Raw genomic sequence first — 25,962 nt, 5'->3', positions numbered from 1 at the left:
GGCAAGAGATACTGACATTCCGAAAATCTCTACCCGACCTACGTAAAAACCCCACTGCCTTCTACACTGAATTGGGTACAGCCCTGGGCTCAACGATTATGACCCTGGCTGACATCGACTTGTTCTTCGGGTTATGTCTACCAGCTGATGTGTGGAAGCAAATCCGGAAAGTCGACCACCTTGAGCTGTTTGGACAAACCTGGTCACAACTCAATGACCTGGATAAACAACGGGGACCAGGACAAAAGCCTTTGAAATCCATTCTAGACCTTCCAGATAAAATCGTAGAGAAATTAAAAACCCTGATCCCAGAAAAGAAAGTGGACTGGTCGATAGTAACAGCCTGTCGCCAGAAACCCCAGGAGGATGTATCAGAATACTTCTCCCGGTTTGAAACGGTGTTCTCCGATTACAGCGGCCAGGACATGACCACTGCAACCGGACACCATCTGTTTGTCCAGAATTATGTTAAGGGCCTGTCATCGGAGATCTCCCAGAAACTACAGGCCAGCGAGAGTAGTTGGGCAGCCTCCAAACCTACAGCGATTCTCCAAATGGCCCAATATTATGAACATCAGAAAAATGAAAACGATAGGGCAACAGAGAAAAAGAAGAAGGACTTGAAAGAGAGGGTGATGATTGCCAAACTACAAGGGGTGACTATAGGACGAGACCAATACCGGGGAAACTACCAGACGAACGTCCCCAAGACTACATTTCCCCAAGACCGCACTCTGACTTCCTACAGTGGGCGCACAGACCTTAGAGAGAACCAGTGCGCTTTCTGCAAAGGGACTGGCCATTGGAAATCCCAGTGCCCAGTTCTTCTGGAAATGATCAGAAACAAAGACCCCAGGGACGTAGCAAACGGACCGAGACCTAAGGGACAACAGCGAGGGCCCCCAAATGACGCGACTAACGACAGATCAGGCAGACCAAATACGTTCGATCGACCCAGGCAGAACCAATATCAACAATCTGACTATGAAGACACCCACAACTTCGCATAGGACAGCCAAGGGCAAGGGAGGGATCCAGTCGAGCTCTATGTTGACCAGCAGGGCCCTTACGTCACTGCTAAGGTCCTGGGTACCAAGTCACCATTTCTGGTAGACACTGGCGCAACACGTAGTGCGTTATCTAAACGACTGATTCCAAGGGCACCCTTGTCTGGCTCACTCATAACATCGACAGGTTTCGATGGAACGCCCTCCACCAACCCTTTGTCTGCCCCGATTCTCTTTGACGTAGAAAACAACACCACCGACACCACGTTCTTGCTCTCCTCCAATAGCCCTGACGCCATTATGGGACTTGACTTACTGAAACACTTCCGAGCGACGATCAGGTGTTCTCAAGATGGAGTTCGAGTGTTTCTTTACGACAACCCCGTTCTGCTTAGACATTGCTCTCCCCGACACATGTTTTCCATCACCGACGTTGACGCATCCCTGCTTGACACTCTGCCTCCGTATCTGTGGGCCAAAGCGGATTCGGACGTAGGGCGTATGTTAATTGACCCAGTACACATTACTGTCCGACCAGACGTAACACTCCCAAAACTCCCCCAATATCGGATATCGCCAGAGGGCGAGAAGGCATTGGTAATGATTATCCAGGCACTGATAGACGCAGGAGTGGTAGAGGAAGTGGTTAGCAACATTTGCAACAGCCCTATCTTGCCCATTATCAAGAAGCAGGGAGAGGGAGATGAGAAAGCATACCGCTTTATCATCGACCTCCGAGAGATCAACAAAGTGGTGGTACCCCAGTACCCTGTGGTCTCAGACATCACCACCATCCTGACCTTGATTCCATCCACTGCCACCACCTTTACCGTCATCGACCTCAAGAACGCATTCTTCTCCATCCCCATCCACCCAGACAGCCGATATCTCTTCGGCTTTACCCTAAAAGCCCGCTCATATAGGTTTTGCCGAGCGCCTCAAGGCTACACGGAAAGCCCTAGCATCTACAGCCAGGCCCTCAAAAGACAACTAGACCAAGTCCAGTTACCCGACGGAGTGGTGTTGGTACAATATGTCGATGACATCCTTTTGGCAGCCGACACCACCCCTCTAGCGGTTACCGCCACCATTCAACTCTTGCACTTCCTTGCGGAAAATGGCCACAAGGTCTCCAAGAAGAAGTTGCAATTCTGCCTACCCCAGGTCACTTACCTAGGCCACCTTTTGTCCAAAGATGGAAGAAAACTCACTCCTGATCGAATCCAAACCATTCTAGATACCCCTGTCCCTAAGACCCAGAAGCAGGTTCGCTCCCTATTAGGCCTCACCTCCTTCTGCCGACAATGGTTACCAAACTTCAGCCTCGTTGTAAAACCACTGCTTTCTCTGCTAAACAAAGACGTCCCTTTCCCACTCCCGTGGACCCCTAAGTGTCAAACTTCCTTCACGGAACTGCGAGATGCCCTTTGCTCAGCCCCTGTCCTAGGTACCCCTGATTACAAAAAGCCCTTCTCCCTTTACACTCACGAAAGGGAGGGGTGCGCTTTATCTGTCCTGACCCAGGCCATCGGCCCTAAGCAACGACCGTGCGCTTACTTCTCTGCCACTCTTGACCCTGTCGCCAGAGCCTTGCCTGCCTGCCTTCGAGCTGTAGCTGCTGCTGCAATCTCTATCCGACAGAGTGAGGGGATTGTACTCTCGAATTCCCTCACGGTACTGGTACCCCATGCAGTCGACACCCTCCTGAACCAAACCAAGACGCAACATCTGACGAGTGCACGACTGACTGGATACGAACTGACCTTGCTTGCCCCCCATATCACCCTGAAAAGATGCACCACACTGAACCCGGCAACTCTGTTACCCTTGCCAGAGAACGATCCCAATGTGCACCCCGTGCATGACTGCGTGACTCTTACGGACGAACAGACCAGGAGTAGGGTCGATCTCAGAGACACAGCTTTCCCTGACCCCGACGGGGAGCTGTGGGTGGACGGTTCTTGCATCAAACTCTCCGATGGTACCACTTCCGCTGCCTATGCAGTCACCACGGCTCGAACCGTAGTAGAAACAGCCCGCATCACCCAGCGATCTGCCCAGGCAGCGGAACTGATTGCTTTGACACGAGCCTGCATCCTGGCAACAGGAACCACAGCGAACATTTACACCGACAGCCAGTATGCCTTCGGGGTGGTTCACCATTTTGGGCTCCTTTGGAGGGAAAGGGGATTCTTGACCTCACACGGCACACCCATTTTGCACGGGGATCTAGTCTCCGCCTTAATCGAAGCTGTCCTCCTCCCCAACAAGCTTGCCGTCATCAAATGCCAGGCACACAAGAAGGTGACAGACATTATTGGACAGGGAAATGCACTAGCCGACATCACCGCCCGAACGACAGCTGAAAATAGGACGACAACACATATGTACGTGACCAGATCACAAGCGGAAAAATGGACTGACGTTGGAGACACTATCAGGGACATTCAAACGGCTAGCACACAACACGAGTTGACTGAATGGACACGGGTGGGATTGAAAGACGATGAAGGCTGCTGGCGGACAAAAGACACGAACAAATGGTTGCTACCTGATTCATACTTGATTCCCATATTGACCATGGCACACTCCCCTGCCCACATAGGATCAGCCCCCATGATCGAACTTGTCTCCAGGGTTTGGCACAATGATAAGATCCCAGATTCCGCCAAACGCCTGGTCCAACAATGTTTAATATGCCTGCAACACAACCCCGGGAAAGGAACTGTAGTACCCCGGGGGGGATTTGGGGTCCCAAACCACCCATTTGAAGTCCTGCAGATGGACTACATCCAGCTAGACAGATGCCAAGGCCTGAAATACGTACTTGTTGTGGTGTGCGCATTTAGCAAGTGGGTGGAAGCATATCCAACCCGTGACAACACCGCTATGGCCACTGCAAAGGTTCTGTTAAAAGAGTTTTTCCCCCGTTATGGCCTCTGTCGTGTTTTATGGAGTGATAATGGCCCCCACTTCATAGCCAAAGTTATCCAGCTCATCCTAAATGGGTTGGGTATTAAACAGAAATTCCACGCAGTCTTCCACCCCCAATCTGCTGGACTTGTCGAACGACACAATGCCACACTAAAGCTTAAACTGGACAAAATAGTGGCTACCACGGGCCTGAAATGGCCAGACGCCCTCCCACTGGCATTGCTATCAATGCGCTCTACCCCCACCCGACATCACTTAACTCCTTATGAAGTTGTCTTCGGTCGACCCATGAGCGTCTGGTCTGCCCCGAAACCAACTTCCATTCATGACGTTCCGGACGTCCTAATGTCTGATTATCTGTATAAATTGACTGAAACTCTGTCTGTCATTCATCAGCAGGTGCAGCAGGCCATCCCCGATGCTTCTAGGGGTCCGGGTCACGCCATCCAGCCGGGGGACTTCGTGCTGATCCGAAATTTTCAGCGATCAAAGAGTTTGGAACCCCGGTGGACGGGCCCCTGGCAAGTGCTGATCACCACTCGGACCGCACTTCGAGTGGAGGGGAAGAAGCACTGGCTGCACGCCCATCACTGCAAAAAGGTCTCCCCAGCCCTGGCCACGACAGACACCGTCAACACCCAAGAAGAGCTCCTGAACCAGGACCGACCATCGTTGAATTGCTTTCCTGACACAGAGACACTTGAACTTTCAAAACATCCTGAACCCACTGTACCATCTCGAGAAGGGTATTTCCTGCGTCGAAAGGAGGGAGCTTCGGCTAAGTAGGCCACGGACTAGGTTAAAGGATCTCAGAACGGTGACCCAAACTACCAAGGGTTACCTGGAGAGAAGCTAAACTAAGTCTGTGGTCCTGCCCACTACCGAGCACCTTGAAAACGAAGATGATGGAAGCGCCAGATAAGAAGCCGACGGAGACAGCAGGAAATACCCACTACAGAAATCCGAGAACAGACAGACTTCATCGCTCAAAGACAATTGCACTCTTCATCACAATCCTCTTCTGTTTTCTCCTCATGACCACGCTCTGGATTATGGAAGAACATGCGCCTGCTCACGAAACATTCCTAACCACTGCTCAACCTACCACCATGAAGGAACATTATCTGATTTCGCTCTCTCCTCAACTAAGAGAGAGGCGAAGGGAGTTTTGGAACAACTCTTTCGTGCAGCTACTTCACCAGCACAATCTTGCCACCAATACCACCAACTGCTGGATCTGTGGGTTGCTACCCCATGCCACTGGACATTCAATACCATTCATCCCTTCACCCTTCTCTGTCCACGGCTCCTGCCTTGCTTGGCTGATCCTCCTGCAAGAGAGCTATAAGGACAATGCCACCTCCAGCAGAACTGCAGCACATTCTTCTCACGGGGTCGGGCGAAACAAGACAAAGACACACTTCTGCCCGCTGACCCCCAGCGACTCAATCCACATGGACATCCCTGAAAAAGAACGAATTGAAATGCAGGTGTTCAACAATCCAACCAGACCCACCTTCTCCTATCTGCGGAAACGAACGGCTGCCACTCTGACTGTGGCCCTATCGGTCATCAACGTCACAGGCCACATGTGTGTAGAAGGACTTGGGACGCAGCTGGTGGGCCGCAGCGCTTGCCGCTTTACCAGAACTTTGGATTCCACGGACCCACCTTCCTTTGTGTCGTCCCCAAACATGTATTTCGTCTGCGGCACAAAAGCCTACACCTGGCTCCCCAAAGGCTGGGGGGGCACTTGTTTCATCTCCTTCGTCCTTCCCCCGACTTATGTGGCACCAGCGAATCACCATAGACAAAAACGAGCCAAAGACATTGAGCAAGCCGACTCAACGGGAGCGCAGTTCCTCGATGCTATGAAAGGACTCGTCCCCCTCTGGGGCCCGATGGCAAACAGCCGTGCCATCCGACATCTGACTCAGGCAGTTGAGACAACCATGAACATCACAGCTGGTATCTTTGCTAACAACACTGCTGAGCTCCAAGCGGTCCGTCTGGTGGCTCTTCAGAACCGCCTTGTTCTAGACGTGGTTCTGGCGGACCGTGGAGGAGCATGCCGCATTATTGGGTCCAGCTGTTGTACATACATACCGGACAACTCACCCTCAGTGTACAAAGCCATCGAACATCTTCACAGACTCTCTTCAGAAGTCCGCCAAGAACAAGAAGAATGGTCACTCGGTGGTTGGTTCTGGGACACCGTTAAGAACTGGGGCTGGAGACTGCTCACCATTATCCTGGTTCCTGTAGTTGTAATATGTGGTTTATGCTTAGGAATTCAATGTCTGCCACCTCTGTGTTCTTTATGTGCAAGTTGTATTTTCCCCAAAACTGTGGAAACGAACACATGAGAGCGTTGTATGATGTCGAGGTTAGGAATTTGATGAAAATTGACATTGAGTAAGCAAGTTGGCTAGATATGTTGAAAAGGGAGGATTGTTGAAAGTTAGGCTGAAACCGTCAACATTATCGGCGCCCTCTTGCTCTTCTCGAACCCTTTCACGCACATAAACAGCCGCCATTTTGAACACCATGGCTTCCCTGCCCTTTGCTGGTAGCCAGCGCGTCTCTCTCCCTCTCCTAGCCTCGCAGGCACCCCCCCCCCCGCATACCGACAACCCCCTCGCCCTCACATGCCTCGGGTCATAAACCCCTCTTCAGCGCAGCTTTGCCTCGGAATCCCATCCTGTTCCCAGCACGACACCTCCCTTCATTCCTTTCATGGTCCCAGGTCCTTTGATACAAACCCCTTTTTCCCTGTGTGCCCGTTTGTCTTCCTCGTTCCCAGGCCACCACCTGACTCTGCGGATACAGTTTATTGCCCCCAGTACAGTAGGAAGCTTCCTCCCATTAAAGGACCCTCGGGTCAATCAAAGCCCCCACCCTACGAGATCCGATCGAACCCCACACATTCCGTGAATCGGCGGAATATCCAGCTGCGCGATGACCATCACCTGTTGTGACCGGGGTGGGGACTTCAACTGTAACTATGTGTGGGAACGGGCCTGAAGGGGAGGTTCCGAGGATGTCTTTCCGTACATCAAAGGATTAACGAGAATGTGTTTCATGCAATAAAGTGATTAACTTATGTATAAGAGGCCAGGCCTCAGAGATGCAGACAGAGCACCTCAGAACGGGACCTGCTGTCTGTTTTGCTGTGTTCTCCTCCGGAGAGAATAAAAACCTTGTTTCCTGCCTTCCAGTCTCCAGCGCCTGCCTCTTCAATAGTTTAACTTCTTTGTGGGTTCAAGAGGCGACACCGCCGGGCAATACTTAAGGATCTTATATTCTGGTTGGTAGCGTCACCCCCCTTTTACAGGGCGACGCCCAGCAATGCCATAAAGAAATACGAAATTATGATTACAAGGTTTACAAATTTGCTGTAAAGCATGACGAGTTTACGTTAAAGTTGTGTGATGGATATCCCTATCAATTTACGGAGCAAAACCGCAGAGCTCGCAGAAAGAAAACAGGGGTGTGCTTTGCAGCACTGTCTATCCAGTGATCAAGCAATTGATACCAACATCACCCCAACTCTGGAATATGTTTCTCTGGGGTTTGCAGTGTGTCCGCTCAAGCAAACTGGGATCATTCACATCAAAATGCGTGTAGAGGGAATATCACTAAAACCAGCTTATGATCACCTTGAAAAAACCGGGGTGTCAATGAAGTTGGTTGGCAAGGTTTTCTTTTACAAGAAAGATTTAACAGCAAAGCGAGAAGAATCAAGCCTGTACAGCTCCCATACAATATAAAACACACAGCAAAAAAAATGTTGACTTAACAGAGGAGGGTTCATCACAGGTCCGGTGTTTGATTTGTTTCTAGCCCAAAAAAATCTAAATCACATTTTGGAAGATCCAACAAGTGAAGAAGATAGCTATAGGAGACGTCACTTATTATTTTATTTATTTATTTATTTAAAGGACAGGAAACCCTGAAAGGCGTCTTTTTACAGCAGTGGAATGAGCCGAGATGGATCAGTAAAGTTCGCGTACATTGACTTCAAGTAACTTAAACTGGCAATCCATGCCTCCCTGAAAATTTAGGAATAAACCCACTAAATGCCAAAGTAGCCACAATGACAGGAGTACAGGACAGTAAAAGGAAGATTGGGAGAAAGGGCCTGTACAAAAAGTGAAACTGTGAAGGTGTGCTGATGGAAATGCTTTGAATGGGGTATTCTTTTCATGCAGGATGTGTGAAGACACCGGTTTCTTCACTATTAGGGACCTCAGTCTCTCCAACCCAAACTCTACCTCTGGTTCCACTCTCTAGTATCGGACTCCAAACCATTTTCTTATCCACAGCCAACACCCCACATAACTATGCCTCGTTTCCCTGGGTGTCCCAGTAAAGTTTAAATACCCTCAAGGGCTTAGACTTTTTCTCTGAAACAACCGGTCTAACCCAGTTAAGTCATGTCATCCGCCCTGGAATTCAAACAAGGCCTTAAAACCCACCCTCTTGCAATCAAAGCAGATGCCATCTACCCCAGTCACAAGCAGTTCCTGCTCCACTCCAACTCCACTCAGACTAATCTCTGCACCCCAAATGCCACTGCTGTAGCTGACTGGGGTGCAGTCTTACAGTAGTCACTGCCACAAATATATGCAACATTTGTGACGGTATGTATATGTCTAATTTACTGTCAATTTCATCTAGCAAATAAATATATGCCACTATCTACTCTCTGTGTAACCACTCAAGTACTAATACTTTGTATGAAAATGTTTGACAAACCCAGTGTAGCCTGGAATTGAGTAGCCAACTCGCCTGAAGTACTGCAGCAAAACAGAAAAGGGTTTGTCGCTCTGTATTGACAAAGTTACTTTCAACAAGGTCAAAATATGAGTGAAAAGCTTGCTAAAGCATGGCGTCCAACTAGAGCAGTCTTCAAAGCAACTTCAAGAGGAAGCGCACTGGAAAACCCACCCAGGGCAAGCTAAGCGAGGCAAGTTCCAGGGCTGGGCCTTCAGAAACCTGTGGAGGGCTTCTGTTCAAATCCTGATGCTTCGATGCTCCAAGAAGTCCATGCAAAGGGTGAAATAATCATAAGTGTAGCTAGAAGTTCAAATGCTCTCTCTCTCTCTCTCTCTCTCTCTCTCCAACTTCACCTTTAACTGTTCGCTGGAACTAAAAATATAAATGAAAGTGAAATCGCCTGGGCTGACTGTAAACTACTCTGCAAACAACCTCTATGAAATGTCAGGCCTACCCACTGAAATTTATCCCAAATGTATGTGGTGCCCGGTCTGTCTTCTATATGTGTTATATGATGAATCAACATGCTGCAAAAAAATGTTAGGCAAGCCCTCACATACCAACCTAGGTGTTCTGCTTCGTCACAGGGCTGCCTCACTCGTCAGAAATGGTTATAGTAACAAATGGACTTCCTACATTTAGGGAGTGCTTTCATTGGTGATGGCGATCGAGTGGGATCCTGAACAGACTTAAAATCTTCAATGATTTCCAAAGACTACTTCAATAATGCTGGAGAGCAGCAGATCTGCCAAGAGCATTAAACATAGTGCCCAGGAGCATTATTCCTCCTGCATCATATATGTCAACACACTTTAGCCAATTGATGGCCCAATGACTAGGTTCTGACCCTCTTATAAGTTATCAATTGTATCCTATAATTCATAGGGCAAACATCCAACCTTCACAGTTTACATGCCATAAGATTCACTAAATACTCCTGTGTTGCGTCTCTTGATTAGAGATTTAGCATGTAAAGAGTAACCTGAGGGAGACCCTGTAGTCACATTCGTCAAAGGGGGATTTCTGCCGGATCCTAGTAACTGTGCATGTCCTCCAGATCTACTACAAACAACTCTGACATGAAACCTATGGTCCACGTCCACAATACACTATCACTTCATCTGGTGAAATGCAACTGCTTTGAGGAAGTGATTCCATATAGAAATCTTCAGGTCATTTTCGCCTGCCATTTCTTTTCTTTCCTCTCCCCTGTCGCCTCACTTCAGTCTTTTCTTCGGTCTCCCCTCAATTGATCCGAGTTTGCCTTGGGGTGGCAAAAAGCACCATATATGAAGTGCACATGCACACCCCACAATTCCTCGAAACAATCAAGCCTGGTAGAGTGGGGTCAGAACTGAAAACCCTACAGTGGAGACGAAATGGAGTGTATGCATCTCCAACAAGCCTTCAGAAATAAATCATATCCCTGTTGTGGCTTTAGTCCATGGTAAACCATGCAGGCGCATCCATCCCAGCATACAAAGTTAAAAAACACTGCAAACATAAACAGCATAAAGTGTACATCAGGAAGATTCGGGGAACATCCAGAGCTTTATACTAGCATGCCTGGACTGAGGAGCAAAGTTATTGTAGGTGTGCAAAACAAAGTCTGTTTTATTCAGTGGATGGATCGGTGTGCGTGAAGTGGAGTTTTGTGTGAAGTGTTTGTCCAATAGGCAAGGGGCGAGGTTGTTACACAAATATGAGTTACTATTACCCATTCTGCACACAAAGTTGAAAGTGACCAAGGAGTTGTTTGATCCTACCGCGATAGGAGAAGATTAAATCAGAGCTCCTAGGTGACTTGTTATATCCGAATTATGAATTATGAAACTTTATTTCTCGATGTGCTATCCTGTCGCTCAGCCCCAAATCCAAACCACACCCAGTATACTCTCCAGGACACACAATTACAAAACGTTTATTCTGGATCATCGAGGACGAGAGTTTGTGATATCTGTGGGACGTGTTAAGGGTTTCTGGATTTGTACGCTCTACTCGGTCCTGCGGTGTACTTCGAAAAGCATCCTGATGACCCAACTAGTGTGGGCTATTTACAAGAGTTTTTTTAAAAGACATGTTCAAGTATATTTACAAATGTCATAAGGTGATTCCAATGACAAACTTGGTGTCTTTTTTTGGCGCATGCAGCAAATAAAGTTGGTGCAGCTTCCCATGGAATAGGAAACTGCTGTGGTCCGGCAGAAAAATGACCGGGCATCTCAGCTAGGCTGCTTAGGCACTTAGACAGGAACGGAGGAGCATGGGCTGGCAGCGTAAAATTTGGATAGGGCGGAGGGACAGATTGTAAATTGGCAGACACATTCAGGGGGTGACATCCAACATCTATAGTTCCCACTGCACTTGGCATCATGAAACATGTCAATTTGTTTCAACTGACTGACCTTATGTTACAATGGTTACTTTTTGCAGTAACTGTAAAAATATTAATAATAATAATATAGTAATTACATTTTTTATATGGTCTGTTTTCTCAGCAAATACAGGACTGACCACATTACTGATTGACAAGTGATTCAAACACAAGGTTAACATTTCTCTACATGAAGACGGCAGTGGTCTTAGGAAGTTGTGCTAGCGCTGAAGTAGTGCCCTCTCAATCCAAGGATTGGAGATTATCCCAGAGGCATGAAATGCATGTAATATGAACTGTGTACATTAGGCTTAACCAGGAGGGCAAACAACCAAGGACATATATTCGCCTAATGATACTGCTTCACATTTTTCAAGGTTCCAAGCTGAACAGTATTAAGAAGAAGGGGGAAGGCCTACTTGCCTAGCAGCTTTGTCTCAGGGTAGGGGAGGTTCGACACGATGCTTCAGTTACAAAGCTCTGAAGCCACATCTGATGTGGATGAATCTGGTTCTGTCCAGCAGCATGAAACGGATACCCTGCAAGGACAAACGTGCATCCATTTAGGTCACTTACCTTTGAGTAAACCATCTCAAGAACAATGGACTAATTTACATGAGAACAACCATGGGGACAGTTTATACAGATCACTGTGTGTGCTCTGCAGAAACTAGAAATGACTGGTTGCGTCCACAGGCAGTTAAGTTGACTTTTCACCTAGTTCACTTGATTCAACAAAGGGAAATGTTTGTTGAGCGGCTTCAAAGTCATGTGCCCCTCGAGGTATCTCACCTCCTCCCTGCCATCTGCAGCAAGGTTTAGGAGCTCATATTTGGCTGGGGTTACATTCAAAAATCAAAACTATAGGTTCACCACAATGGAGGTAGGATGGGGTGATGGGGCTTACACTGGATGTACACAAAATCTGGGCATCATTCTTGATCTAACCTTTGCACAGGCCTGTGAGAAAGAGCTCGAGCCAAGAACCCTTCACTCCAGTAGCCTCCAGCACATAACATGTTCTACTCTGGTTGAAGCATGGGAGCCTTTACAGACAGAGGGCAGGATAATTAATAAACTAAAATTTCAGCATGCTCCGAAACCAACAAAGATTACTACTCCAATAGGTCAGCATAAGCACCAATTTTTTTCTCAGAATCGAGCATGATTTGTTGCGCCTACTGTAGCAATTATGTAAAAGATATAAAGCCACTTTTGAAAACTGGGTGATGAAAAAAAACATGCACTGGCAAATCCAATTGCTCACAACAAAGACACCTATTGTCTTTGCCAATGACCGTTTTTTCAACTAGATGCACACACATGCTCTGCAGCATCTTGGAATCGTTTTTCTTATTCTTTAAGAAAAGTTCATCAGGATAGTAACAGGGATTGCGCTTGCATTCCTGGCTGCATTCTTTGTATGGGTTTTCTAAAAACATAAGAAAAAAACATTGAGGGATAAAGAGGGCTCTACATGTGAATATCAATAAGGGCCCATCTTAGAATGGGTTCAAATTCAATACAAATATGGTCATTCGCCGATACACTTGCAGATGGAGTGCAAGGGTGCTGATGGGCATGTAGGCTCGGGGGGATAATAACTGTTGGGACGGGAAGTCTCCTGCATGTCTCTGGAGAGAGTGCTTCCCCTGCCTTATGCTAATCTCCAGGCAAGTCACTCAAAAAGCTACTGTATAGTTTCTAGATCCCTACCTCAGTGAGCATGACAATCATATATGTCCACTGAGGGTCTCCCTGTTTACCTGGATTGAGACCCTAGAGCTTGGCTCTGAGGTCGAGGGGGCATGCCTAGTGCACCCCTATTTTTCAGAGAGTGGCTACTGCCCTCTCTATTAAGGCTGTGGTAGACTGACAGTGGTGGCAGCAATAAATCTATAGTCAGGAGGGGTGAGTCCCTAGCACCCTCCTGACCAAGTCTGTGCAGTTTGCCATGCCTGTGGGCCTGTTGCCGTTGTCTGTCTGATGTGTGTTTGAGAGCCCGTGGGTGTACAGGGGAAGAATGGTGATTTGAGCCAGTGTGAGGAATGCGAGCTGTCCTGCTGGACATCCCAGCTCCCCCGTCCCCCTCCCCATTTCCTTGGAAAGGCCTGGTGGGCTGGGGGAGACCCTCACCTCTTATCTGGGTTAGCTGCACTAACGGTGTGGATAGGACCCTCCCTCACTTGTCAGGGCCTCCTGGGCTGGAGTTAATTAAAATTCCTCTCTAGAGGGTGGCGCAGCCTGATACCAGAACACGACCTGCTACATGCTTTACCCATGCATTGAACACGCGGTGAATGGTCTGTGATTGGAGGTGTAAAAAGTAGCAGACCCTCTGATTGGATGAGCCTATCAATCAGAGGTGATAAAAGTCTGGCCTGAGTGGTCAGCTGTGGTTCAAGACTGGTCTATGACTGTCCAGTGGCCACACCAGAGCCCTCGGACAGTTACCAGCCGCAACCCCGCGGTGTGAAGACAGAGATAAGACTGTTCACTGAGGTCTGGAAGGAAGGCAACATTACAGACTAGCTGTTTGTGAGGCTTGGATGAGCGTTCGCTTTGGACCAAGGAAATTACAGACTGCTGCCCAGTGTGGGAAGGAAGCTTGCGGCACATCACCAAAGGTGTGGGAAGGAAGCTTACAGCACATCACAGAGGCTGGTGGAAAGAAGCTTGCAGCACAGGATGAGAGCCAGAGAGAGAGGAGGATGCTTGATTCTAGTCTTTGAAGGTGAGATCAAATCCCCTCTAGGCTCCTCCCTTGCGCTGTGGGAGCCTGTACAAGCAGTAACTGGGAAGAGAGGCCAGTGAAACAGATCCCACCTTTCTTTTTGTGAAATCTGAGGGTATCAGGGTGAACTGGCACTCTGTCCAGCCACTACCCTCCTTCAGCTAGCCAGTGGCTACTGGACTAGTGGGACTCCAGTAAACTGTGCCGAGACATCCGGCACCTTTGATCAGATCCCTGACACCACTAGAGCGGTGTCCTCACTCACAATGGGAGGGCACTTCTGTTGCTTTGGGTGGGGGGTTATGGGGCTGATCACGACCATTTGACTTCACATCATATGCTGAAACTATATCCTTTCAATACAAAGTTTGGTATCAAGGCTCTAGTGAATGAGAACAGCCCTGTGTAACATGATCTGTAATATGCAATGCTTACTGTGTGTTTTCATGTGAACTGTGTTTTTATAGTGCTTGGCGTCTAGGCGCTATAATATTGTTTGGGGTCAGAACTCTGCCCCAGAGGGTTGTAGAGACTTCTGGTTTTCACTGTTTATCCTAGTTTTATGTGTAGAATAATTATCTTATGTGTATTAAAGTACTTTTCTTTTATAAAAAGTAAAGCAGTGACTGGACATTGAGTTTATCAGCGGGTGGTACGGTTTACACTGTATTCTGAATGTCTAACCCCACCTCACCTCCTTGAGTAAGCCTTGGACTGCTCTGTCTCGCTACCCTGAGAGAGTCAAGTGCTGAAGAGGAGTACTTGGTTATCCAGTTTTGGGTCCTTTAGTACTGAGGCCCCAGGACATCAGTGAGGGAACACTCCAGTTGATGCGATTGGAGCGCAGTTACCCCTGAGTGCCCTGGTGCCCAGGAAGCCGGGTCTAACAATAACTATTAAAGAGAGTGGGCATGCAAAAAAGTGTAGCAATAGAGAGCAAAATGGTTCCTTCTTACACTACAATGCAATGCCCTGATGTCAACATTGGAAGGATGAAACGTATCTAATCAAAAAAAATGCTTACCGAGTGGATTAAACAGAAGCAGGAAACGGAGACAAGAAAGTCATTGAATGATAAGCAAGGGACAGACACAAAGCCTCATATAAGTGTATATTAGAAACAATAGATCGGTTTACCAAAAAACGGTCTAAAGCGGTCAAGAGGCGAGGCGTGAAAACAGGAACTGCTTCTAGCTAAAACTCAAACTAGATGAAAACATGGCCCGTCCGTCCAGAGTGAAATAACCCTCCACAGACTAAGGAGAAAACCTTTGTTTTTTGTAAATCAATGTGTAGAAGGACAGGCCCCTTCGTTGTTCTTCCTATGGTCTCCCCCCAGTTTTTTCCAATAGGTGAAAACTACTTATTGCTTGCTCCACACTCCTCCAACACACCGTGTGTATTAAGATGTATCCTAGGGACTTCTCAGGGTTCGCACAGGTAGCACCAAAACCGGTCCACAAGGACTCCTTTTTAGGTCGAGCCTTAGGAAGCTCATGCGCTGCGCTGCGAGGACTGCTGTACTCTGGTGTGGACTTGAAGCTCTGCCCACTCTTCACCCATCTTTTCAATTGTCTCCTGTTGCTGTCCTTTCTAAATGGTTGTTTCTGATCAGTTGATAGGATTGTAAGCCCCTACTTAGTAATGCCTTGTCTGCATTTGTAACTTCCCATGAGGACTGGACCTTTTACTTGTGTGGATACACAGTAGGTTTATTTAGGCTGTGCCTTCTGTTTTGTTGAATAATTTTGTGCTACTGAAGACACAACATGCTTTCCTGCAACGTTTTTATTGATCTAACTAGCACTGCACAAAACGCTTTTCTCATGCCTGCTGATGCAAGTATCTGCTGTTGCAGGCAGGAATCACTTTAACATTTGTTTAACCTGCACCGCACATGTTGATGCAGGCAGGGAAAGCTTTTTAAAAAAATGTGTTTAACCAGCACGGCATATACCACGCGGCACACCTACGTTGGATTAAAGGCGACCTCATGTATTCTTTTGTTCCCTGCGATCCCCAAAAACAGGCACATTCGATTTTTTTTTAATGTTTAATTTAAATTAGTGGAGAGGGGGCAGAAGATAAAGTGTGCCATCACCGCAAGTTTTATTTCTTTAATGAAAAAGCACTTCAGAATATGCTAATTTAAAACATATCTCTCTGTGTCTCACAACCTCCTCACCCTTCCCACAACACTTTTGCCTGGCCCCTCATTCACCCCAAGTGAATGTGTCCAGCTGCTTTGTGGTGACATCTTGTTTTTTTAGATATCTGGAGTAAATGGTTAGCGCGGAGCAAACTGTGCTCCATGCGGCACGAAATGCTTTACTCCTGCCTGGCTCTCCGGCAACGCTTTTCAAAAATTGTATTAAACCAGCACGGCGCATACTGTTCGGCACACCTCAGCTGGATTAAAGGTTACTTAGCAGGTCTCGCAGTTGAAGCTATTGGCATTGTAAATAACAATGCATTTAATTTATACGTTTAAAAAAAAAAAAACAGATAAAAGGCATTGTCATTTACAATGCCAATAGCTGAAACCCTTGCAAATGCGCAACCTATTGCGATGCAAATGCTTGTTAACTGTGGACTTGCAGAGATCTGAACTGTGCAGCATGCCCCTCCGGGGATCTGTGCCTGCATTCCCAGGTAGACGTACATGTGTCTGTAATACTTGTAAATGAAGATGGCTTGGAAGGGCGATCTTGTTAATCTAGTCTATTTTCAGGATGTCTTAATTTACTTGCAGTAGTTCAGTCTCTTCCTAGAAACATTTTTTAGAAAAGTTCATTAAAAGGACGCACTCCAGAACCCAACTGGTAATACCCGAAGATACCTCTCGAAAAGAATAGATCTTTGACACTGTGAAGTCCAAGTGTCTCCATCAACCAAAGCCTCTAAGCCTATACTAGCTCCCAAGCAGCCTTTATATTTGGTGATTAACCAATTGCACACATTAACATTTCTTTCAGGTAGCATGCATGCTGGTGAGAAGGCTAGTTTCTTCTTGTTTTCTGTCCCTCTCTCTGCTTCACAGCACAGAAGTGCCCCTTTCCCTTTACCTTCAGGTAGAGACATCTTAAGGCATGATTCTCAGGTCCCCTCCGGTCCCAGCGTAATGGTCCGAGAGGGAGAGGAAACGAGCCAGGTTCATGAATAATCTCAAAGAGAAGGTGCAATGATGAGGCTCATTTTCTTTGTTTACTAGTGGGCGGACCGTTTTCTTGCAGAGATGCCTCAAGGGAAGGGGGCGATATATATGGAGCTTTATTGTTTTTTTTTTTAAAGGCCTAGCACTACCATTGGAACAGCAGGTGCAGTGGCACTGGGGCCAGGGGTGTGAGTGGCCACTGTACCCTAATTATGGATCTCTTACTACCAAAAAGGGTAAGGGCGGGGTCAATTTTCCTTACTAGTATTGGGGCCCAGATCAGCTTGGCGGTGTACGGAACAGGACCCAAGCATCAGGGAAGTGAGATGTGAGGGTATGGGTTTCTTACAATGACAGGCAGAAAACCTGCTTTGTGCCTCAGGCCTAGGTGTGATGCCCAGTGGACAAGGCAGAGCAGACAGAGTGCTTCCAAGAGTTGCAGGTATCACTGGTGGTGCAGTGGGCCCAGTGCAACGAGAGGTCAACTAAAACACAATTATGGCTTTTTTACTGTCCTTCTTTGCTTGCATAATGGCTCACTGCACACTTTCAGTGCCAGTGTAGGTCTGAGCCTTGGATCAACCGTCAATGTGAGGGGAAAACTAAAGCCCAGGCAACACCCTAGTGTGGGGGTTAGAGAATGGCAGGGAGAGGGATGCGGCAAGATGGGAGCCCAAGCTTTCAACAAAGGCAGAGGGACAGCGGCTTCCCACGACAGTAGCTATCAGCAAAACTAGGGTGGAGAGGTGTGAAGGGTCCACTGCATCACAATTATGCCCGTCTTTAAAAAGGGCATGGGGGGGGGGCTCATGTTCTTTGCTGTTTTTTGGGCTGGAGGCATAGTTGCTGCAAAAAAAAATTTATAAAATAAAGGAGCAGGGAGAAGATGTAGGAACTTTTTTGCTGATAGGGACAGCTAGCTTGTTTAAAGATGTGAGTGATATGCAGGCTATAGCCCTGAGAAGCCCTTCCCCACCAAGTATGGAATTAGTGCAGGAAGGTATAGCTGCACTGGGGCGAAGATGCACGGGGTACAAAGGAGTCAACACCCAAATCACTTGGAGTACTTTGTTGTTCTGTACCCAACAGTAACCCCTAATGGCAACAATGAGCAGGATTATTATTATTATTATATTTAAACTTGTATGGCCCAACAGCTACCCAGAGGTTTCCCGGCGCCTACAGACACATGTCAAGGAGAGGAATCACCACTGGAGCTCACTGATTGAATAACAATGTCTTGATGCCTTTCCGAAATATGACATAGTTATGCTCATGACGAAGTCGGATTGGTAAAGAATTCCACAATGCAGGGGCCTACTGAGCAAAAGAGCGACCACCCATCCGAGCCAGCCTGAACCTAGGAGTCATGAATTTGTCCTGCATGGACGAACGTAGACGACGAGTGGGGATGTATTGTTTAACCAAAGCACTAAGGTAGCTGGGCGCCGTCCCGGCGTTGATTCTTTGCATAAAGCATAGTGCTTTGAACTTAGATTGATTTTCGATCTTTAACCAGGGTAGGTCACAAAGGGACCCGGTGATGGGGTCATTCTGGGGAGCTGAAGTAGGAGTCTGGCTGCCGCATTTTGTACCACTTGCAGCCTGCGAATGACATCCTTATTGGACCCTAGGTATAAGACATTCCCATAGGTCAATCTTGACACAATCAAGGCCTGGACCACCGTCTTTTGGGCCCCCTCTGGCGGCATCCATAGAATCTTTCGCAGCCTTTTTAAAATGGCAAAGCATGTAGAAGTGGTCTTAACTGCTTGTTGGCACATCGATAGTTGGTCATCAATAATGATGCCCAAGTTGCGAACAGATTGTAATGGCTGGGGAAGGGGACCCATTTGGAGCGGCCAATGCTGTGGGCCCCAAAGTTCTTTTCTACAACCAAGGATGAGGAGCTCCGTTTTTCCTCCATTCAACTTCAGTTTGTTAGAATGCATCCATTTGGCTATGGTTTGTAGGCCTATTTGAAGAGATGACACCTTAAGCTTATCTTCTGTGGATAAAGAAAAGATAAGCGGAGTGTCGTCTGCGTAGGAATATATTGTAAACCCAGCATCTTCTGCTATGGCTGCCAGGATACTTAGTACTCTGCTGTTAGGTGTACTGCCCTGTCAGTCAGGGGGTTCATTATGGGAGGCACAGACCTGCCTCAGTTAAAAAACAATCATCAGAAAATGGACCCTTCGAGATGAGAGCGCCCTCACTGCAGCCCCCAGCAGTAATCTCAAAGTGACAGAGCCAGCTAAGCATCTAGCCTATATCTGCCTCCGAACAGCAACCCCACCCCCGGCACATTGCACAACACTGTGCTATATTTAAACAGATCCGGGCAAGGAGATTGCTCCGACCCACCCTCTACCGGGCCCAGATCAGTCACCCGAAACATGCAAAAATACTGTTAGTGCTTGTTTGTTTTGTCATTTCAGATTTCTTTATGTGTTGACAATCTAGGCACCCACTTGACGAGCGACTTGTAACAGAAAAGCTACAGTAACGGGGGAGGCACAGGGAACGCGAGGGCTATGGAGCAGGTCAACAAGCAGTGAGTGGGTTAAATATGCCCGAGTCAAGCACAATCACCTGTGTCAATAACAAACTTTAACCTCAGGCGAATATAAGCGTCCCAGCAGGTAGAACGCTGTGCCAACTTGCTGTGAGCACAGTCACCCGCATTACAGGGCACAGGGCTCTCGGCAGTAAGGTGGTTAAACCCCAGACTCCGCATTGTTCCTCTTGAACCTCAAACCAATCCCTCCAGGCGGAGGAGAAAGCCACAGGCTGCGAGTGTGTTCAATGCACCTGCACTGAGAAGGCAAGGGTTAATCCCTGCTCCCCAAGCGTTGCAGCGTGAACGAGAGCGGCAGCGACAGTCATCGCCTGCTGGCACGGGGCACCGGGCCGGGCATTAAATGGAGTCTCTCTGGAGACGTCGCCTGGCCTGGAAGGCGCAGGACCCCCGATGGCGGGGGGCCTGTGGGTGGACTCTGGGGAACCCGTGAGAACGGCGGGCAGCTGGCACCGCACCGAGATAAACAAGGCCATCAATCTGCGCTTAGCTGGCATCGGCAGCACTGGGTGGTATTAGGCTCCCGGAACCCGGGCTGGAGGCCAGTGCCAGCTCAGTGCCCCCCTCCCATCTCCCCCCGGCTCCCGCCCTCGCCCGCCCCGGGACTTGGCACCGGCGGGGTAACACAGCGCACCGCTGGAGCTATTCCTGGCACAACATCCGCTTCTCTCATCACTGACACCAGCCAAGGAGGGCTCCTGTTCTCGGAGGGCAGCTCTCCCCAAACTGATCCTCAAAAACCGAAAAATACCTCTCTAACCCGTCTCCATGTGTATCCCCACCACCCCATCACCACAGACGTTCAGCCTTCCTCAGAACTCGACCCCCGAAACACTAACTTACCCAAGTGCAATTCTCATGGCCTCCGCTGATCCAGACTACAAAACTAACTCCACCCTCCCCCAAAACCCCCACTCCTCCCGTCATTCACAGTCCTGCAGGAACAGCAAGCTCCTGATAACTGTTCTTTCAGAAGAGCCTTCCACCCCATGAAAGCAACTCAGACCACCAATTCAACCCCCTCCCCCAACTACCAACCTCATATCCACGGCCGAGACCCCATTTCTAAAACCAACTCAAACCCTAAACGCCAACCCAATGTCTAACACTCGTTCCTACTGGTACCATTAATCTCACCACTAGCCACATCGACCTAAAGCCCAAATCGAACATCATTTCAACCATCTCACTGAGGAAACTCATGATCCGTCCAAAGACCGCATGTTTCCTAGTTTCACACACAAATAGGCTGCGCATTTTTTTTTATACAAAAGCAAACTCCAAAAATGTATTATACAGTATTTCAGCCTTGCATAATTAACAGCCTATAAGAACGTCTGCCTTTATTTAATGCCTAAAATCAATTTTAAATAAAACATCACTTGCAATATATTGTAGACATGGGATAGTTCACTATTCTTACTTCAGCCCATTATATTTGTGGGAGCATGTTTGATGGGGGAATAATTGCATGTTAAATTTCTTATAAAGAGAGGTTTGTGGAAGGGACGGATTTTGTTAGTTATGTTTTGGAATCTATGGCATACTGCCCTATTTCCGGTCCTTAGAAGAAACCAGAATCCTTTATCGAGCAGCGAGATACAGGAAACTCTTACCCAAACCCCTAATCCTAAAATTAAATCTAACCATTTTACAAACCTTATACTCAAACCTAGTTCTCAATGCTCAACCCTAATGCGGACCCAAAACAACAGACTTTTGACCCTGTCAAATCCATCCTTAACCCAAAAAACTCGCTAACAACCCCAGCCTTAAACTCACAACTTTGACATTACAGCTCATACAGGCACGAATCCCAACATTAAATACTAAATCAGCCATCAATCTCCAAAGCCCAAATCTTTGCCATCACTGAACTCTTAACCAACGCTGATCCCGTGAGCCAGGAGTCCCAGCTTCCAACAGAAGCCTTCTGTAACAGAGTTAGCTTGGTGATCCTAAAACGTAACCCCCAGGTGATCTTACGTTTGCCCTTTTGCCACCAACATTCCCTTTCCACATAACAAGAGCAAGAAGGTCGTCTTCTTAGAGGTGATGGGAGCCTTCCTGCACTAGATAGGTCCAGGGAGGAGACGTGCAAGAAGGTCTGTGACTATTAATTGACACTAAGAACCTCTGACCTCTAAGCATAGAGAGTGGATAGACACTTCAGGGTTATAATTTCAATCCATCTAGAGCTGCATAGTATAGTGTTATTGCAAGGTCACAGCATTTCTCCATAGGAGCTCAACGATAAAAATTAACCTAGGGTTAAGAGGCCCTTCACACCTAGATTTTCAATGAGAAGGTTTATCATCATGGTAGAGCCTTTTACATCTAGATCTGGGTGGTCAGTGGTTATAACAGGATTGGAAGTTTTAATCTCTCGTGGTAGACTGCTAGGAAGTTATAGGCTTCGAAAGCTTCAGGTCTGTGTGCGAATGATAAGTGGAATGGTGAACAGTTACATATCATTTTACTGCTAGAGCCACACAGAGAGTGGTTTCTGAGGGGTTAGAGACGGTCCCTTCAAGGTCTCGATGATCATGCGTGATACGGGGAATGAGCCCTTCACCTCTGGTGCTGAATGCAGACAGGCTATCACAGGGTTAGGGGCTCTTTCACCTAAAAGGTATGGATTGTGAGTGGCAATTAAATGTTAAGAGGATTTCTCCTCTATGGATTACAGGACGAGTTGATTATTTAATGAGTATTCGTCTCACGGCAGTTGCAGTTTCAATGGTTACGAGAAAGTTAGGCAAATCTCCTACCACTCGGGGGGCGGTGGTTAATACAGGGTTAGACCCTGACTCCTATAGGGCTGGGTGGTGAATGTGTATCCAAAGATTATCGTTTTTAAAAAAATATATCTTTAGAGATATACGACCAATATTTATCAAAGTACTCCACAGGCTTTTACCCCAACACTACATGGTCAATTATAATATAAAGAGCTGGATCGTATTATCTTTAGACGAAGAAAGGTCATTAAAGGCTTAGCAATTTGGCCCTCAGGGAACTACAGGTTATTCGAGGATTAGGACAGTTTGTGAAAGATAAATATCTATAAAGCTGGGTGTTAAATGGTTACCACAAGATTAGCAAACGTTTCACCTCTAGTGCTAGAAGTACAGTAGCTACCATAAAGCTCAAAAAGTATTTCCCTTTTGGGGCTGGATGGTGCATTATAATTATAGGGTTATGATGCAGTTCATCTCTAGCGCTGGATGGCCAATTGTTAGCAGAGGATTATGGAGCTAAATGCTGATTGGTTTACAGAGCTTTTCACCGTGATGACAGTCGGTGTTTCAGAGCCTTTTCAGTCAGGGACTGGATAGTTAGTCTGTCACCTCTAGAGGCATCTAGTCAATGTATTACCTGGATCATAAACGCGCCCCATCAATGGCTGTGTGGTCAGTGATTATTTTAAAGCTAGAGTCTCGTCTCAAATCGAAGCCGGTTATTAAAAGGATAAACTTCAAAAGACAGAATTAGGGAGTGAAGAGGTTGTGTCCTACATGAACACTTGAGGTGGATATGTCCTCCTCTTAGAATCTGTAATCAAAACAAAAAGATCCACCTTGAAGGGCGGCTTTCTTGATAAAGTGTCTTACTGTGTCAAGGGAGTGTTTCCTATCCTAGATTGGATGCACACAGTGTCTGCTTAAATACCCCTCACACACCAAAAGGGCCCTTGGGGTCATGCTTCATCATAGGGGTCTTCCCATCCCGCTGCGGGACAGGGCATGCTACGACCTGCAACTACACGGGAGCTCTGATCTTACAGTACTATGTGTTGTGTAGGGGTAGTGAGAGGAAGGGTCTGGAGTGAATGTAGAAGGTGAATTAAATAGGACCTGGCCTCATGGACTTAAGAAACTTTTAATAGGTCATCGAGGCTGGGCCTGTTAAAATGGTGGTTCGGAGATGTCCTGTGTACAATGTGGGGATACTCCTAGTACGTCAACATGTTTCGAAGCATCAAGGCTTCTTCATCAGGACTGAAAGATCCTTCACTACTCACTGTGTTGCTATCAAATGTGAAAGTGTGCTATATACAAAATGAAAAGTGCAGGAAACGAGCGAGCCAGTGTTGACTAAGACAATTTTGTGGAGACACCCTTCACCACCCGTTACAGAGTATTGTCTCCAACATTACATAATTAACATTTTAGGAGTACCATTATGTATCGTATTAAGTGAATGAGTTTCCTGCACTTTTCACTTTTGTATATAGCAAACTGCCCTCATCGCCGCCACAGACGACATTAGGATCCTGCTCGACAATGGAGAAACCGCGGCCCTCATCCTCCTGACCTGTCAGCCGCTGACGACAGTCTGCTACCGTACACTAAGAGCACGCCTCCACGACGCCGGAATCCAAGAGAAGGCTGAACCACCTCACCCTGTGCGTCCGCCTCCCCCCCCCTTCCGCTCCAAAGCCACGAGATAATCTGCGGCGTACCCCAAGGCTCACCCCTCAGCCCAACGTTGTTCAACGTCAATATGGCACCGCTCGCCCATGTCGCCCGACAGCATGACCTAAACATCATCTCCTACACCGAAGACACCCAGCTGATCCTCTCGCTCACCAAGGACCCCCACACCACCAAAACCAACCTCCACGGAGGAAGGAAGGCCGTCGCCGACTGGATGAGGAACAGCTGACAAGACGGAGGTCCTCATCCTCGGCACTAGGAGCATCCCCCACACCCACCAACCACGCACAAAACCTAGGGGTCATCCTCAACTCCACACTCTCCATGACAATAGCAGGTCAACGCCGTCTCCTCCTCCTGCTGCTTCAACACCCTTCATGTTCTTCGCAGGATCTTCAAGTTGATCCCCACCGAAACTAGAAGGACGGTCACCCAGGCCCTCATCAGCAGTAGACTGGACTACGGCAATGCACTCTACGCAGGAGCCCCGGCCAAACTCCTGAAATGACTCCAATGCATCCAGAACGCCTCCGCACCCCCCACCGCAGCCACATCACAACCCACCTGAAAGACCTGCACTGGCTCCCCATCAGCAAGAGGATAACCTTCAAGCTCCTCACCCACGCACACAAGGCATTCCACGACACCGGACCAGCGTACCTCAAAAGCCAACTCGGCCGCTACACCCCCGCCCGCCAGCACGGCTACGCAGACTGCGCCCTTGCCACCGTCCCCCGCACCCAAAGTGACCGCCGGCGGCAGATCATTCTCCACCTCGCCGCCAAGACGTGGGACACCCTCCCAATCCGCCTACGGCAGACCGAAGACCTCCTAACCTTCAGGAGACTCCTCAAGACCTGACTCTTCGAACAGTAGCAGCGCTCCCCCCCCCCCAGCGCCTTGAGACCCTCACGGGTATGTAGTGCGCTTAACAAATGCTAGGATTGATTGATTAAAATCAGTGATCCCGCGTAGTCGCACGCCGTAGCATGCCCAGCCCCGCAGCAGGATGGGAAGACCCCTATGATGAAGCATGACACCAAGGGCCCTTTTGGTATGTGAGGGGTATTTAAGCAAACAGTGTGTGCATCCAATGCAGGATAGGAAATACACTCCCTTGACACAGTAAGACACTTTATCAAGAAAACCCCCCTCCAAGGTGGATCTTTTTGTTTTGATTTGAAGGATAAAGCCTGCCACCTCCAGAGTTAAGAGATCAAGAATTTGGTTGAGGGTTGGAATTTGTCAACAGGACAGCTGGATGGTCAATGGTTATAAAAGGGCACGGCAATGTCTAGGACTGGATGGTGAATAAACCTTAAAGGGGTTAGAATTTGTTATGCATAGGGCTGGCAGGTCAGTGTTTTTACGTCTCGCGACCTATCGATGCGCGCATGCGCATCGAGCGGAGCGAGAATTCAAGCGGCGAAAACATCATGAAACCACCAGCTTTTTGCTGGCGTTTTCTTGCCGTTCATGTGAACCACGTGAGCAACATGCACGCGCATTCACGGCCAGGGCTTCTCCTCCCCTAATTATTCATGGCCGGCCGCAGGCCGGCCGTACTTTCACTTTCCCGCTTCTCCTCCCCTAATCATTCATTTCCAGCCGCTCACAGCACATCAAAGGGCTTCGCCCAGCGTGCGCTCTGCATTCTCTCCCCAGCCAGCTTCCCCCATCCCTCGCACCCCTCCTCCTTCAGGCCCCCACCATTTGCTTCCATAGCTTGCAAATACCTCACAGAGAGCCTTTGACGGTATTGTCCTTGCTGTTTGCAAACATCGCATGTCTGTTTTCTGCCTCAGCAGTCGGTAAGCCAGCTGGCAGCTCGGTGTCACGTCTGCTTCAGCTCACCCAGTTTTCTCTTTCTTCACCATCACTCTCCCACCACCTTTGCCTCTGCCAAAGTTGATTCTTTTTAAATTGCGCTAGTACAGCACATGAAAAACAATAATTTTTT

The 25,962-nt window shown here is 47.9% G+C and overlaps 1 protein-coding gene across 3 annotated transcripts in view; it reads right to left on the bottom strand.

Moving 5' to 3' along the window:
• The window catches only part of NDRG2 (NDRG family member 2), a 205,054-nt gene that overhangs the window by 165,872 nt on the left and 13,220 nt on the right, over positions 1-25,962 (bottom strand). Inside the window, exon 1 of one of the 3 annotated variants that reach the window (XM_078644082.1) lies at positions 11,518-11,628. The exons of the other annotated variants lie outside the window; for them this stretch is intronic. The gene's annotated coding sequence lies outside the window, so the exon portion shown is untranslated. Of the gene's footprint in view, positions 1-11,517; positions 11,629-25,962 lie in introns of those variants that run through there. 3 annotated transcript variants of the gene reach the window in all.

Source organism: Lissotriton helveticus, chromosome 5_1, assembly GCF_964261635.1.
Source record: "Lissotriton helveticus chromosome 5_1, aLisHel1.1, whole genome shotgun sequence".
Classification (NCBI taxonomy): domain Eukaryota; kingdom Metazoa; phylum Chordata; class Amphibia; order Caudata; family Salamandridae; genus Lissotriton; species Lissotriton helveticus.
Note: the sequence above shows the minus strand (reverse complement) of the source record. Positions and strands in the feature narration are given on the sequence as shown.